This window comes from Aulonocara sp. 'chitande type north' Nkhata Bay, linkage group LG11 (assembly GCF_057382095.1).
Source record: "Aulonocara sp. 'chitande type north' Nkhata Bay isolate Kocher_YH1m ecotype deep benthic linkage group LG11, A_spYH_male_GT1.1, whole genome shotgun sequence".
Lineage (NCBI taxonomy): Eukaryota > Metazoa > Chordata > Actinopteri > Cichliformes > Cichlidae > Aulonocara > Aulonocara sp. 'chitande type north' Nkhata Bay.
The window spans coordinates 36,365,667-36,380,744 of NC_141354.1; the positions used below are offsets into that span (position 1 = coordinate 36,365,667).

At 39.7% G+C, this 15,078-nt stretch overlaps 1 long non-coding RNA gene across 1 annotated transcript; it reads left to right on the forward strand.

Annotated features, from left to right (window-relative positions):
* The first annotated feature begins 1,362 nt into the window (after positions 1-1,362).
* Positions 1,363-7,317, forward strand: LOC147319677 (uncharacterized). Its single transcript, XR_015131424.1, has 4 exons — positions 1,363-1,585; positions 1,918-2,792; positions 5,025-5,070; positions 6,751-7,317. It is a non-coding gene; the product is annotated as an uncharacterized LOC147319677 (long non-coding RNA).
* Positions 7,318-15,078: the final 7,761 nt, after the last annotated feature.

Genomic DNA, 15,078 nt, shown 5'->3' on the forward strand with positions numbered 1-15,078 from the left:
AACCAATGAAGAGAAGTCAAAACTTGAGTAATATGGGATCTTCTGTTATTGCTAATAAAATCTTACTGCAGCATTCTGTACAGTCTGAATGCAATCTAAAACTGATTTGTCTGTTGCAGCAATCCAAATGAAAAGAGATAAAATCATGAATGATCATCATTTTGTCTGCTAAAAAGTGATTGCTGATGTTTGTATGAGCTTTTTTAAAATTCTAATATATTTCTTTATATTAGTAAATGGGCTTTAGTCAACAGGATGTATGAAGGGGTAATACACAGTGGCCTTGAGAGGTCAGTGCAACTTCAGAAAACATCAACCAATTGAAAATTGCTGCAAAACCACACAAAAACAACAGGGGCTGAATAAAACACAGCAGAAGTAGAAAGAAAATCTGAAAAACACAATTTAAGTATTTTGGGGGGAGACAGTAATGTGAGGAACAGCTGTGAAAATGACAGAAACCAAAACATGTGAAAGACTGTACTGAGAAACAAAGAAGCAGAGAATTATGAGTGTTGTGAGGGAAAAAGACATGAAATATAATGTGTTTTAATGATAAGTCAAATAATACTGTAGATACATTAGCTGCTTACTGTTGGCTTCTGCCACTGTCCTGTCATGTTACGGTCTCCCCAAAAAACACTTCCGCTGTGCTTTGTGACTGTTTGTGCCATTTTTTGTATTTATTGTAGATACAAAAAATATATCAGCTCTCCTTTGAAAAAGATATTCGTCTTCTACAGCCGTATTTCATATACCCTGCCTGGGGTGGGGTACCTGACTGGGCGTTTTGGTTGTGTTGCTCGTCTGCTACCTTGGAGACTGTGTTCCAGGGTGGCTTGGGCCTCTTTGTTGTGCGGTGGGGGCTCTGCCGGGTGTTGAGCGGTTCTGAGAGGTGCAAGTCCCCATCGTTGGCTCACCGTGGAGTGGAAAGCATGCAGTGGGGTCGGCTGCCCACTGCCTCTGGCCCCCTGGTACTCCCACCCTTGACTGTGGGAGCTCAGGCATCAGGACGTGTACCCTCAGATTGTGAGCTCTCCTGGGTGAGAGCTCGGTCTGCAGCAGTGGCCCAGCGTGTCTGTTTGCTTCACCCTCCTCCTTTTCTCTTTTTTGTTCTGTCCCTTTTCTTCTTCTATTCCTCTGCTTTCCTCTTCTTTTAGCCAATCTGGCCTTCACCCCCAGTCCGCTCCAGCATAATATCCCCACAGGCAATAATATGAATAATAAAATAAACTTAATAAATAAAATAGAAACATTAAGAAGAGAGAGTCTACAGAGAGTGTTGGAAAAGCAAATGTGTTTGGCACAACAAAGCATTCAGACCATGATTCTGCCTACAGGACAGGTTTAAAAAATAAAAAATAAAAGACATTTGTAACGTCACCTCCGAAACAGGTTAGTTTGTAGCATAAGTTGCCATGGTGATATACCCGGTAAAAAACTGAATCACCTTCGTCGTACTGAAAACCCGGACTTAACCCTAAAGGTACCCGGATAAGATTAAATCCTGCTTTGTAGTGTAGGCCTCTGGTAGCCTGCTACCACTCAATCAAGAACCGCGACCTTTGAACTGCAGCATCATGTGGTAATAACATCCTAATGTAAAATAATAATATAATATTCCTATCGACTTACAAATATGAGCACACTTCTTGACATTCCCGTTCAAATAAAACTGCCACTAAACAAACCTTCACTGAGGGAAAGGCACTGCTGCTGCCACTTAGCAGGCTTGATAGCTAATTAGCTACTCTGCTGCAGCACAGCTTGAAAACTCGCTGGCAAATGTCACTTCAGTCCGTTTAAAAGTTGTTGTGGCTCTTTCAAAAACCAGAAAGTCTAAACAGAAGTTTGGAGTTTCACACTTCAGCCAACTTTGCTAATATATTTTTCGCTCTTGTTTCCTTTCTCCTGCAGAGCTTTCAGCCGTCCAGCTGCTATCAGTCAAACACTGACTCTTTCGCTAAGAAGTAATGAACAAGGGCGGATGGAGATAAAACCCACCTGTATCCTGGCAAAGACTAAAAGATTGTGCGTGCATGTGTGTTTGTTTGTTTGGGGCGTGGGGACATATTTTGTTGCATATTTGAGATGTGCACATTGATAAGGTTTCAGCCTTTAGATAGTATTCTGAAGTTGTCTTGTATGCATTGATTTTATTCCTGTTTCATATTCCATTAGCTTTGGAACTAAAGCCAGGAGTGGCAGGAAAGTATGCCGTTGATGCAGGCCATGTATGAGGATAGTGAGACAGTAGTGGTGTGCAGTAGGAGTGACAGATGGGGCTGAGGTTACACCTTGCAATAGTGATTGACAGATGAGGTCAAAAAAGGGAGTCTCTGTGGACTATAATGTTCACAGACAACTTTGTGATCAGTTGTGAGATTAGAGAGCAAAACAAGTTTAAATACCTGGGGTCAAGGTACAGTGCACAAGAGAGGTGAGGAGCATGCAGGTAGGCTGGAGTGGGTGGAGACCAGTGTCAGAATGGTAGCAAGAGTCAAAGGAAAGATGTATGAGCTGGTAATGAGACTTGCTATGATGTGTGGTTTGTGGCACAAAGAAAAAGACAGCTGGAAGTGTTCTGTGGGATGGACAGAATTAGAAATGAGTATACAGGGAGACATACATACAGAGGGAGAGCTCATGTTGAACTGTTTGGAGAGAAAGTTAGAGAGGTGAGCCTGAGAAGGTTTGGACATGTGCAGAGGAGGGATCATGAATATATAAGGATGTCAAAGATGGAGCTGCTAGGCTGGGGGAAAAGCGGAAGACCACAGAGGAAACTGAGGGTGAGATACAAACACAGAATCCACTTTTTTCCCTTAAGAACCATAAATCATAAATTGTGTTTATTTTATTTTATTTTTACAATTCTTCTTTATTACAATTAAACGTCTTTTAATGAGCCATGCACTGCATTTATCAGGCAGCAGTGAACACACACTCAACCTCTTTGTAGTGCCTGTCCAAACTGCTCACACAGGACAATGTTATCGTGAATAAATACTCCAGAACAGAAAACGCCATTTCAGCACCTACAACCTTGATCTCTATAAGATCATCACATTTTTCCCCTCCATTTTTTTAAATCCTCTATTGTTTTCTTTACCTTTTTGTTATTCTGGTTATCTTTTGGAAAGTTTCCTGGTTTTAATATTTTGTTCTACTATGAGCCTGGATAAAAGATCCTTTTATATTGCTACTAGCCTGCGATACAGTGGTGTTAACCGCTGGATCTACTGAGGAACTTCCCCTGAACTGTGACAAATGATTGAGAGTAATGTCTAAATTCCCTCCTGGGGAAATCCTAATTGTTATCGTATTCTGAATCTGCATAGGTGAAGTGTTAGATATACACTATATAAGGGAGTGAGTAGCTCACAACTGTACTCAAGTACAGTACTTGAGCAAGTTTACGTTCCCTGAAGTGGTGACTATGTTCAGATTATTGATTCATTAGCTGGTTGATTGGGTGGATGTTTGATGAGAGAGGCAGCAGGTAAATGGTGATATGCAAGGACGGAGCGGTGGATAAGGAAAAATAACAGACAGATGGAGGGGCAGACAGCCTGCCAGACTGATTGTTGCTGTATTGACCATGTGATTGGTCAATACATCGCTCTGTCTGAAACATTATCTGCCACTATCGGGTTTTCCCAAGCTGTGTGCGAAAACAGAAAGACCTCTCAACTTGTGTTTTCAGTACGTGCATGTGGCACGGTTCATATATGCACAGATGTGTCCAGGACGTATCCATGGATTTGATTTCCAAATACCAACAGATTCCTGCCTGATCAACCCGGTCAGGAGCAGGTAACTGCAATATTTCGGTCGAGCGTCTATGCATAGAGGTGCACGGCTTCACTTGCACTCTCCTCCTCCCTGCATCGCTCCGTTTTGTGAGTTCGTATATATATGTGTGTGTGTGTGTGTGTGTGCCTTCGCTCCTGTCAGTCCACTTAAGGGCCTTTGGTTTCAGAGGAGGCCATTGTATTTCCTCCATTGCCTAGCAACCATCACCAAGGCCAGCAGTCCATTGTTGCGGAGGCTGAGCACCTGAATTGCCTGCTGCCTGTTTCTACTTTTCAAAATTGTACTGTAATTTCACAAAGTGGTGTTTCAGCATTAGAGCGAGAGAGAGAAGGAGCAAGAGAGGCAGCCTCGCTCCAAATTGGAGGGTTATGAAAATTAGGGTAAGCTTCGTTTGTTGGTTTCACATCAGGAGCTGCGTGCATTTTGCAAAAGCCCAACAAACATATTGTGCCGGCGAGGAATGAAAACAAACACTCAGTGATTTGTATAGTGTAGTGTGTTCAACCTATAGTGTGTGCGTGTGTGTGTGTGAGACAGAAAGAGAGAGAGATGGAGGCAGATAAAGAGATTGATGAAGACAGGAATGGAAAGATAAAGAGATTAGTTTAGGTTTACTGCAAGTGTTTATGGCCTCCTAGTTTGTTGAAATGCACTTTATGGACTGAGAGGCTGATAAAGCGAGAGCTAAACCCACAAAGATAGTCAGACAAAGAGCGCAGAGATGTGGAGATACAGAGAGAGAAAAATGGAGAAAATGGGAAAAAAATATGAACAGAGCAACATGTAGTGGGCGGAGCTTAAGTGCTGAAAAGGTTTATGGGCTAGATTTTTCTCAGTGACGTCACTTTTACACAGTTTCCTTGAATAGCACCTGTGTGCATGGGGGCTGTCTGTCTGTCAGTCCTGAGTAAAAACATAACCCATGCCAGCAAAAACACATCTATCAGTGTTCTCCACTGGGCAATGGAGACAGACTGTGCCTTTTTCCTCAGAGGCCAATACAGACTCTGTTGTCTTTAGATCTCACCGATTGGCCCCCTCAACGCTTCCATTTTCTCAACCGCCCGCCCCCCCAACTCAATCATTTCAGCATCTTTTCTGAGAGCCTTTGAAATTTTTTTCAATTCTCCTTTATAAAGTAAAGGTTTTTTTCACCTTCCTTCTCTTCGTGCAGTGAAATTGCTTTTTTTTTTTTTTTTGTGCGCCAGGAATCGACGCCCTTGTGGATGACCCCAGGTGTCTAATTCAGAAATGGTAAGTGCCACCAATTTTACCGTGAAAGAAATCCGTGTCTCATTACACTGAATATTCTTGTATTGTTTTTCTTATCTTTTGTTTGTCGCTTTTTTAAATATTTTGGGTTTTTAGCCTTTCCGTTGCAGAAATCTAGGTTTGCTTTTCCAAAGACTAATAATTTGTGACTATCTTGCCATTGTGTGTCAATGTCACCGACTTTCTCTTATTGATTTTCAATTGTGCAACTGGTCCATTCTGTGTCTGCATCCTCGCATTTGGCATCAAATTGCTGCACAGAGATGTAACATCCTGACAAATCAGGCTATTCTCACTTATTCACTATGAGAGGCGCTTAAATGCACTAATAATACTGTCTAAGACACACACACACCTAAGACTGGCATGCATCTTACACTCTGTACATGTATAACCCATACACACTCAAGCGAATCAGGTTTCATTGTATGTATACACACACATACACACACTCAGATGGTCTGGTGAGATGGCAGCGCTATTGGCTGATGTGCTCTCAAGTTTCAGTAAATACTTACTACATTCTCTGCATAAATAGTGGGATTTAAACGTACTTGGAATCAGTTTACACACTGAAATTTTACACAAATTGAAGGGGCAGAAAAAAAAATCAAGATTTGAGCCATTTAACTGTTTTTATCAGCTTGAACTAAAGAGGATAATCTCACAGCAAACGGCTCTCTTTCCCTTGCAAGCATTTAAATATATAGGCTTTTTGCTCTAATATAACAAATAAAGTCAAAGCGATGGTCTTAAATAATACGAGCGTCTAACATGCCCATGTAATTCATTAACCGCAATGTTTCCATTGCTGTAATATGTAATACACATATTACATATGTGTAATATGTGCCTATGCAGCTAAAGCATTAACAAAATGGCAATTTGCCAATAAGAAAAGACCGTCCGCCCTCAAAAGCTGACTGCAGAGGTCCAAAATGCTCCTACTGATGGTAAATTATTGATCATTATCAATGACATTAAAAAAAAAAAAAACTTCCCTGCATCCCGCAGACTTTGTTGACTTTGTGGAACAGAGTGCAGTGTTAAATTAATGCAGTTGGTTGATTCAGGGAGATAAAGGTGTTGTTTTTCTTTCTCATGGAAAATAACACACATATTTTTCAGATTCCTAAAGTATTTAACGAAAACTGACGGAAAATGAAGAAAATCCTGTGGCGACGGATCACACAGCCTCAGTGTTTGCGTTTGTTCCTGCTTTCTTATCGATTAATCTGGAGATTATTTTCTAGTTTGGTCTAAACAATGAAAGAAAATATTGGAATATCCTGTTTTCTATGAATTGTTCATTACGTGATAAGAATAGAAGCTTCATCTGATATTTGAGCAGAGATTTGAAATTTTTTCCTTAAAAATAGACTTAAAGCAATTACCAGGCACACTGCTGCTCTCCTTCACACTGCAGCATTTTACAGTACTCTGTTGTGAAGCTGCTTTTAATCAGAAGGGATTTTTTTTCCAATTGTTGTGCTAAATGTTTCAAATCTATTCATATCATTTCAGAGGAGTCCTTACGTTCTGAAATGCCATTCATTTCTTGCAGTCACATTGCTGATGGACAGCTGAGTTTATTCATGTTGATGTTGGTACATATGAACACCACGCGACAGCTGGTTAGAGGGTGTTTTCTCTCTGTTTCAGCTTGCAGGGTGGTCAGGAGCCGCGCTGAGCCTTGGATCACATAGTTTGTACCAGGCAGATAACCCTGATGGTGACCCCGGGCGCTGCCTCAAACCTCTGTGCCTTCGTCCATCCTTTTAGCCTCGTCCTTTCTCCAGAACATCACGCTCGCAAACACTTAACCCTCCGCTAGTTCCATATTTAAAGAGAGAGAAACTGCAGGAGTAAAATTGTACTTAATAATACAAGTTAGAGTCAAAAAGGAATGAAATTCTGTATTCAAGCCAGCAGAGATGTAAGATGAAGGCTTTGTGATTCCTGCTTTCAAATACGAAAAATGGCAGATGAAAGATAACGGTCACACAGAGATAACTGCAGTAATTGAAATAATAACCCACACAATTTGTCTATTTTTTTTTTTTAACCGTGTTTCTTTTGATACTGGTTTCAAGCACTTTTACAGATGGTTTCTTGACAGGCTGCCAACTGAATCATTTAATCTCTGTGAGCACAAGGAGAAGGCCGCCAAGCACAGCCAGTTCTGCTGTGAAGCTCCGGCCTTCAACTGAGGAAACTTTGGGTTGAAGGTGGTTTCCCTGAAAGCTCCTTCAGCCCGCGCCTGTCTTCACAGGAAGATTTGGATTGTATGTTAGCTCAAGGAGGCCACCTTGAGTATGACCCAAAACTTGGCAGTGACACATCAAGACTAGAAGAACCCAACAGTGTTAACTGTGTTTCATTCAGATGTACTTAGCTGCTTAACCCTGTGATTATTTAACTGATGCTTTTTGCATCAGGAACGAAAATTATTGTATTTGAAGTTAAAGAAAGAAGCTGCGTGATGGGTGAAAGAGGTGAATCCCTTAACTGTATGGATGTGGAAGTCCACAGCAGCATGGAAGACTAGTGATTTTGTTGTTTGTTGTTTAAAAGGACAACAAATCATTGTCTCCCTCATTGCTGTGTGACACAAGCTGCAGGACTAAGTCATGTCTGCACGTTTTTTCAGGGCACGCAAATTTTCTTTTGAGACACTGCATTTTAAAAAAAGTAAAGTCCTCCAGTTTCCTCCATAGAAAGCGAAGCACTCTGATGCCTTACTATTGTGTGCAGCAGACCTATTAGAATAAAAGGAGGTTGTGTAAACCTTTATCCCAATTTAGAAATGGCATAAGTTTGGATCACAAGCTTAATTTTTATTATAACTGGGACCCATACTGTACTGTTTGCAATAAAACTCATTCGTAGCATGCAAAATACCAATGCTACTGGGAAGATGGAAAGGATATCAGCCTTTTTCTTTGCTATTGTCAAGAGTTTATATTCTATTTTGTTTCAGAATGATATCTATATTTAAATGTCTTTTGTATAAGGATTGAGTCCAGGCCCATAAATGGAGGGCGTGTGGAAGGTGATGTATTTTTCCTTCCTTTCTGTTTTGATGTGAGATGATTACAAAGAGAAAGCACACAAAATGTTGTTCACTTAAACTTATTAGAATTGCCTTTTTATCATAAACTGTAGTATTTCAATAACAAACTGCCTTAAGTGTTAAAAATCATTATTGCAGCACATCTTTACAGTGCATTGCTTCGGAAGCTTGTTGTGAACATATTAATGAAAACATTTTTGGTATGTATTTCAATCTAAAACTGTCGACATGAAAAATAAAAACATCTGCTACCTCTTTACATGCTTGTGGAGGAGAATTTTTTCTCTAAACCTAAAGGTTGCTGTGCTTGAACAGATGAGTGCCTGTTTAATTTAATTACGGCTCTAAGGATTGGTCACTGAATCCACAGATGAGGGTTAAAGGATTATTTAAAAAATTTTAAATAGCAAATTGACTCGAATTGACTGGCTTTCAAACCTGTTAATAATGGCGTTCTCTGAGTGGATTAGGAAATACTGTTATTTCTGTAGATAAAATGGCCTTAGTTTAGGTAGCAACACACCTCAGTTTAGGTGGAGTCTAGTACATCACCTGCTGAAGGTTCTCCAGTGTGTTGAACCAGAGCTTTGACCCGATCCTGCAGCACTGCAGTGCTTTGGCCTGTGTGCTAAAGAATATTCAGTCTCTCAACCAGAGGCTGGATGCTGGACCTGCTGATTGTGAGAAATTACTTTAAAAATACGAGTCACAAGAAAGAGAGAAATAATAAGTTCAGACTACAGCGATGATGTCAAGAAATCTGACAACAGGGTGAAAAATGCAGGGTTTTTTTTAAATATATAAATAAAGATCTAGATTACGTTCATTCATTTTACAATGATTTATGGGGTTTACAAAAAGGTCTATAAAATTATAGTATAATGGTAATCCAACAACTATCAGGATTATATGATAAACCTTTTGTAACGTGGGACCCAAGAAACATACGCTGGAGCGAATATGATGACAGCAGAACTTTTATTTAATACTGTGGTTTGTTTACTGGGACACAGACACTCCCGCTCTGTCTCTGCTGTCACGTCCGCTTCCCCCCTCCGACTGTCACTGCCAACATATAAAGAGACACAATCACTGTCAGATCCTAGCACACCTGTTCACCCTACCCCTGCGCCGCCCCGGGAGCTCACTGCATCACCCCTCCTCTGCAGCTGGCCAGAGACCACACCCACGCCACACCTTTCAAACGGTGTTTTTTCTTATAGTGAGAACCTATCATTGTAGAGACCAGTGTAATGCTGGTAAATGCAGGGGCCAGTTCTTTCATTTAAAAGGGGAATTTACAGTAATTCACACATTAATTATGTAAAAGAAAATTTGAAATGTAGACGCTGAAATATTGATTGGAAATTTTGTTTCACTTATAAACTGATTATCATATATTATGGTGGATATTTGATCTTCAACCATTTACATCATATGAACTCTGTTGTAATCAGTGGAAATATACATCTTACTATGTGTGTGTGTGTGTGTGTGGGGGGGGGGGGGGGGAGTCAGTGAGGCAGTACTGAATCTAGGAGAGATTACATAAAAATGGAAGCACACTGCACAGAATCACAGCAAATGAAAATAAGAAAAACATGAAAACAGAAGAAAAAGACAGTCAGTATGTTTACTTTAACCATACAAGCAATACCATCTTTGTCTAGAGACATACAAAGAAACAGAAACAGAAGAGAAACTCTGCAAGCAGAGGAGCGGGGGACACACCTTTGTCCTTGGTGTTCTTGCACCTATCAGTCCTGGTTAACAAGAGCTTGGTAACAGTGGGGATAAAGAACTTTTATTTTAACAGGAAGACATGTCCAACAGAACCAGCAGTTAACTGTCCATTGACAGGGATGGCAGAAGGGACAGAATACAAACAACAAGGGAGTAGACAGATGTTAATGACATGCAATAGTGCCATTTAAACCTGTGGAGACTAACAGAACTGCCCAGTACATCAATGGAAGTATCCCAGCAGTAGTAGCATAACTAAGAAAATGGTGCAGGGTCACCTGATCCAGCCCTAAATATAAACTTTATCAAAAAGGAAAGTTTGAAGCCTGATCTGAAAATAGAAAGAGCCTGATCATTCGGGACATTTTGTGTTTCAACTCCTTGTTTATACCTTCACTGCAGCATTTTAGATCAACTACATGTTACGTGCAGGCTGTGTGCAGGCAGGAATGGGGGACCCAAAGTGCAGACGCTCGGAGGCACAATGTAAACTCAAAACAGCTTTAATGCTGAACTCAAAAAAGGTAACAAAACTGAGACTCCACATAAACTCAGGCAAGCAGACAGAACACACAGCATGGAAACCGGTAGATCGCACCACAAACACAGGGCTTAAATACACAGAGGGAGCAATCAGGGAATGGGTAACAGGAGGGAAACACAGCTGGGGCAAATCAGGCCTAACGAAACAGGGGAAGCAAAACCAGATACATTAACATCAGACATGGACCTTCAAAATAAAACAGGAAACAACACAGACTGAACTAAAGACACAGACTCACACGCAGGCACTGCAACAGAGGGAACCGAGACGTAAACCATAAGACAAAACACAGACAAAGAAACCAAAGACTAGAAATGATAAATAATATAATAAACTCAAACCTCTGGGTCAACGACCCAGGCATCCTAACACTACAGGCTTCTCAGGGGGCTTTTCAAACAACCTGATAATGAGGTGTTGTAGAATAGTCCGGCCTCCAAGTAACAAATGCATGCACTTGTTTTTCAGGATTACCCTGAGGCAGATGTTACTAATTTTATCAATATTACACAGACAAACGAAGGAAAAAGGTATTACAAATTTGTTAAATGTGCACGGTTATGAAAACATCCTGGCCAAAAATGACCCCAAGGTTCCTCATAGTAGTACTGGAGGCCAAGGCCAAGGTAATGTAAAGGTAAGTTAAAGAAAACCTTTTAAAGAATAACCTTATCCTGTCAGTCTTTGTGAACATTTGAAGTTGTATTTTTCTTTTTTCAATAATCAACATTAAACTATATATTACCGACAATATAAAAATATGCAGTTTTGATTATCTATGAATACGAGACCTGACTAACTTCATTGGTGAGATGAAGTTAGTCACATCTGTCTACTAAACCTGGGACCCCATGCAGCATCATCAGATGATGCCTAAAAGTGTTGAATCAACATTAAGCTCAGACATTTCACTTTTTTTCACATTTTATCACTAACAAAATCAAATACGTATGTTTATCCCTGTGCTATTTATCCATCTTAATTCTTTTGCTGTGAGTTAGCCGATTTAAAAAAGGTACCATCTGTAGTGATATCTGTCTTTTGTAACTGGAAATATATGGAACTTGCAGTGCTCAAACACCATGAAAAATGCAGCAGCAATGTCATTTTTCCAGAAATCAAGATACTCAAATGAACAAACATAAAAATAAACATGCAGCAACCTGTGTGGCGGAAAAATGAAACATCATCAAAGTGCTAAAAACTGTAATTCTTCAAATGCCCACTCCAGGAGCTACCCAGTGTCCACAGACTCAACTTTACAGCAGGAACAGACATGCTTATAGCCCGGTAATTTTAGACATTTTAGACTTCAAATTCACCTAAATGGCAAATATAAAAGGGTTAATTTTTTTAATAACTTAATTGTTTAATTTTCATTGGGACTTACAGTTTGTTATTTGGGCTCTGGAGCTTTGACTGACAGGCGGATGTCAACACAAAGCGCTGTGCCCAACAGCTGTCTGCTGAGCTTTGAGTCATTAGTTGATGTGTGTCGCTAATTATCAGGTGTGTGTGTGTTTGTACCTGTTTAGACACCTTTGTGGGGACAGAAAAATTAAATGTGTCTATACTTGTGAGGAGCAACAGTCACTTGTGAGGACAAAAGTGACTGTCCTCACAAGATTGACGGCATTTTTGAGACTCAAAATGTGGTTTTAGTGTCAGAGTTACAATTAGGCTATGGTTAGGTTTAGGATGAGGGTTAGGCATTTATTTTTAATGGTTAGGGTTAGGGTAAGCAACTAGGGAAGCATTATGTCAATTAGATGTGATAATTGATATACAGTGTGTGGTTTTGGGTAGAAACTGTCATGTAACTTGTGGGTTCATTTTGGTAGAAAGTATACATTCTTACATGAAACTGCTTAACATTTTTCTATTTTTAAGTAACATATTTTTGGAAAGCGACCATACACTGGGCTTTTCAGATCAGTTTGTGGCAGTCTGACCAACACATATGGTGAGTGTCATTTCACTCTGTTATACTCACAAGAAGGCACACATCTCTGCAGACCAGTCAAAAACCAGGTAAGTCACATCAAAAGAATCAAGATGGGGATATGTAGCAACACCTGCACAAGAGAAAGGGAAAAAATACGGCTCCTTTAATCTCGCTGAATAAATCTTTGGACTGTTAAAATTATTTGTGAAGTCTTATCTTTTTCTTTAAATCCATTGTGCTCCCTTTTTCACCCTTTATTGTTACAGCAGCACGCAAGGTTGGACATACTGTGTCTGTAGTGTCACTATGGCAACCTGCATATCTGACTGGCTTTGTACCTCCTGATATTGCACTGCACTCCTTTGAGCATAATAAAGTGATTACAAAGAAACTTTCATATCTGTATCATGTAAAAACTGTCTTTGTGATGTTTGCTTGTGTTAAGTCTGATGTGTTGTAGCGCCCAAGATGCTTTGGGTGTTATTTTTTTCTTTCAAACCACATTTGCACTGTGAGAAACTGCAACAAAGTCAGCTGAAGTCAAAATACGTGGTGATCTGGACAACTGGAACTGAACAAATGCAGCTTATCGCACAGAGGATTTGCCTTTAACCTCCTGGGACCTGGCATCCACATATGTGGAAATCACATTTACGGTCATTTATACCCAAATACTCAATTTTCCTCTACATTATACTGCAACTGTTCTATCGAAATTTTAAACAAGTATCCTAATTTGTGGCTCTCATTTTTCTTAGAAACAAAAGCTGTGTAAAAAGAAATCTGGTAATTCTTTGTTTTTACATTCATCAGGCCCCAATATGCCCAAATATCAAAGAGAAATTAAAAATGCATGCTGTGGAAGAGTTCAGGTCTTAGGAGGTTAATGTTAATACAGAGGTAGGTTGCACAAGCTCAGCATCAGAGGTCTAGAAGTTCAGTTCAGGTTTAAGTTTAGGAGGCCTAAAAACTTTGAACCTGTCATAGCCTTGGTTTGTGTTTGAGACTGGAGGTAGCCATCACTTAAGTATGCATTTATTTAAAAAAAAAAAAAAGATTTGATCTTAAGTGGGACTTTTTTTGCAACAATGTCTATTTTTCACACTCAATTTAATGTCATTACATGTACATTAAAACTTATGGATCACAGTGAAATTATGCTTTCTTTTCAGCAATTTTCACACTTTACAAAGCCGTCCAACAGGCCAGACCGGACCCTTTGGTAAGCCTGCGGAGCACATGTTTGACACCCCTGTTCTACACAATATTCACATTAGTGTACTTAAACGAATCCACCATCTGGCAGATCTTACAAATGCTTTGATTCCACTCTGAGTACTACACTGGACTAGCTATAAAGACTCAAATGCCCTAAATCATATCCAAAAGGAGTTGCTCCCCGCTGGCCCTTAGAGACAGTGCAGGTTAAAGGGACTACCACACTTTCTTTTAAATACAATATATGCTTACTATGGGGCTTTGAAGGGTGGCTGTAGCTCCGGACGTAGACCAGGTCACCTACTGATTTGGTGATTGGCAGTTTGATCTCTAGTCGTTCCAGTCTGCATGTCAACTATCCTTGGGCAAGATACATGAAAGCATAGAAAAAAGTGCTCATATGAGTGAATGAATGAGGCTTGTTGTATAAAGTGCTTTGAGTGCTGTGCGAGAATAGAAACGCACTATATAAGTGTCAGTCCATTTACTAAAGATGTTTATCAGAACTACTTTAATCGTTCTACTATTTTGCTTTTACCCTTTAACCAGATTACACATTGCTTGAAGTCATTTCTCTACCAACACTTGATTTCAGTTCACAGTAAGAATAGCTTTCAGTTTACCATAATGACACCAGAATACCAACATGAACAGCTTTTATATGAGTTTCAAACACGTGGGTCAAAAGCGCGAGTGGATCCATGACTGCCCCCTGTTGGTCTTGTAACGTTTTTTTTGTTTTTGTTTTTTACAAAAACCAAAACTCAAACAAAGATATTCTTAGTTCCTAAAAGTAAAATTCAACAAACTCAACACATAAATCCTCAAAAAAACCCCAACAACAACAACAACAACAAAAAAAGCCTAAAATATGGACCAAGATAAAGAACAATGCTGCTCTTTTCACCTTCGCCTTATCTTCAGCAGCAGACTGTCACATCTTATGTTGTAATTTATGACAGGGAACAGCTATTCCCTGTAAACTGGGTAAGATTACATATGATGCAGAAGTCATATTAGAGCCAGTTCACACCAGTAAGTGTAATATAAGCAGACAAAATTATTAAAATTAAAGACACACATTCATCTCCTGTCTCCAGGTCATACAGTGAAATTAGAATAGCAATTGAAAATGAGTCTGTGTATACTTATGCCAAAGCATAAGAGTAACTGAGAGATAATGGGATGTGTTATCGGAAATCACAGCATCTCTGTCATAGAGACTGAATGAGCATGGATTTTTGAAGATGTGAGTCAAAAACCTCAGGCACACTGTCTCACTATGGATTGTAAGCACAATTAGATGACAGTGTAATAAACACAGGAAATGTTTAAATTCAGGATGTGAGCACAAATAAACAACAATGTTTTCCCTCAAATGTGACGTGTTTAACAAGTCTTCAGATTACAGACGGCAAGTGAGTGAATGTTTCTAATCGTCTCACCAGAATCTAAAAGAAGACAATT